Raw genomic sequence first — 2,364 nt, forward strand, 5'->3', positions numbered from 1 at the left:
GACTTTAAAAAAAGAAAAACTCTAAGGATCAAGGTTTACTTACATTGCCCTTATTTCAAGGTCAAAGAGATAGAAAAATTTAGAGGTTGAGAGGCCCGAGAGAAAGTCAGTCTTTTTTTTTTTTTTTAAGATTTTTTATTTTATTTTATTTATTGCTTTGACAGATCACAAGTAGGCAGAGAGGCAGACAGAGAGAGAGGGGAAAGCAGGCTCCCTGCTGAGCAGAGAGCCCGATGCGGGGCTGGATCTCAGGACCCTGGGATCATGACCTGAGCTGAAGGCAGAGGCTTTAACCCACTGAGCCCCCCAGGCGCCCAGGATCTTGTTCCTTCTTATCTGTATCAGGACTCATACTGCGCCACGAGTTCTGGGTTGCAAAAGAGGATTTATTTTTTGCACTTCGTCTAAGTCTTTGTTCACAAACTAAACAAAAACAGCGCAAGTGCAATGAAAGTCTTTTTTGAGGAAATATGACTGTTGGAGAAGACTTCCAAACAAAAGAAAAAAAATCTATTCATTATATATGTCATGAGTAGTTAATTTTCAGTAGAAAGCAAAGAAACAGAGAGTGCTAAAAGGTAAGAAGAAATAAATGAAGAGCCAGAGAAGCCTGTTTGGGCCAGTTTTAGAGAATAAATAAAAAGGGAAAATCGATATAGATTTATACCTCAAGTTCATCTGGAAGAAAAAAAAAGTGATTGGTAAAAATGGCCAGAATATTTTTAAAGAGAAAGAACAAGGAGAAAAACACGTTCATCCTGATCTAAACATGAATCGAACACCAGCAAGAGTTAAGGTCGAGTTGCACTGGTCAAAACCTAATAAATGGATCAGTAAAGCAACGGTACTGAAAGAGACCTGAAAATTTAAGAAAAGAATGCTCAAAATAAGATTAAAGGACATATCACAAACCAGTGGTAAACTAGTAGGGGGAAAAGTTAGATCCTTGCTTTATATTATATGCCCCCCAACCCCCCCCCCCAAAACAAAAACCCAACTCAGCCGAAAAGAATTAATGGAAACAAAACAAAGTAAAGAAGTATTTTTAAGACAAACTAGGGGGAAAGTAGGTGGATATTAGCTGGATTTGGATGGGGAGTGGCTTCTTTAGCTTGAAAGCAAGGGAAGAAATGATAGTCACTCAGCCTTGCTGTGTCCCTCTGCCCAGGGGAGAGCTGTCTGACCACAAAGTGAGACCTGACTTTCTTGCACCGGGGAAGGGTACCCTACATAGATCTGAAGTGGCAGGGTCAGGACCCGATGGCCAAAAGCAGTGTTTCTCACACTGGGATCAGTAGACTGGCTATATCGGAATTTCCTGTGGTAAACTGTGAGTGAATAAATGAATGAATGAGTGAAAAGAAAGAAAAAGGAAGGAAGGAAGAAAAAGAAAAGTAGGAAGGAATGAAGGAAGAAAAGAAGGGAGGGAAAGAAAGAAAGAAAAACAAAGAACAAAAGAGGAAAAAAAGAAAAAGAAGGAATAGATCTTTAATAAGATCTTTAGTAAGATAAAAAAAGACATCTAGATTTTGTCTCCGACATACTGAATTTAAGTCTTTGACAGTACATCTCAGGACTCTACCTACTCTAACCCACATTTTATTTTAAAGGTTTTATTCATTTATTTGACAGAGAGAGTCACAGTAAGAGAGGGAACACAAGCAGGGGGACTAGGGGAGGGAGAAGCAGGCTTCCCCACTGAGCAGGGAGCCTGATGCGGGGCTCCATCTCAGGACCCTGGGATCAGGACCTGAGCTGAAGGCAGATGCCTAACTACTGAGCCACCCGGGTGCCCCATTAACCCACACTTTATTATTTTTTTTAAGATTTTATTTATTTATTTGACAGACAGAGATCACAAGTAGGCAGAGGCAGGCAGAGAGAGAGAGAGAGAGAGAGAGAGAAGCAGGCTCCCTGCTGAGCAGAGATCTGGACTCGGGCTTGATCCCAGGACCCTGAGATCACGATCTGAGCCGAAAGCAGAAGCTTAACCCACTGAGCCACCCAGGCACCCCAACCCACACTTTAAATACAGTATCACATTTTGAGTATTACTGGCTTAAAGGAAGCATCCTTATGTAGGCTAGAAGGAGGAGTGTTCAGCAGAGGTGTTAGAACATTCTGTGGTATCTCTACTCTGACATTCCAGGGCTGCCCAAAGAAAAGTCCTGTTTTTCATCCACATCGAGGATGAGAATTCAGTTCTGCCAGTTAGATCGCCTCACGTGGTATTTTGATCATAGGGGTGTGGTGAAGGCCATCTCTGGCACATTCTGATGGGAAGCCAGGAAATCCTGCAGCTTCTTTCCAGTTGGTCAGCAACATAAACACCAGTGGCTTCTTGATTTGGGGAGAGCTCCATGG

The 2,364-nt window shown here is 42.1% G+C and overlaps 1 non-coding gene across 1 annotated transcript; it reads right to left on the reverse strand.

The window, feature by feature from the left end:
- Window positions 1-321: 321 nt before the first annotated feature.
- LOC116596685 lies at window positions 322-447 on the reverse strand. Its single transcript, XR_004288267.1, has one exon. It is a non-coding gene; the product is annotated as a small nucleolar RNA SNORA40 (small nucleolar RNA).
- Window positions 448-2,364: the final 1,917 nt, after the last annotated feature.

Source organism: Mustela erminea, chromosome 7 (genome assembly GCF_009829155.1).
Source record: "Mustela erminea isolate mMusErm1 chromosome 7, mMusErm1.Pri, whole genome shotgun sequence".
NCBI lineage: Eukaryota > Metazoa > Chordata > Mammalia > Carnivora > Mustelidae > Mustela > Mustela erminea.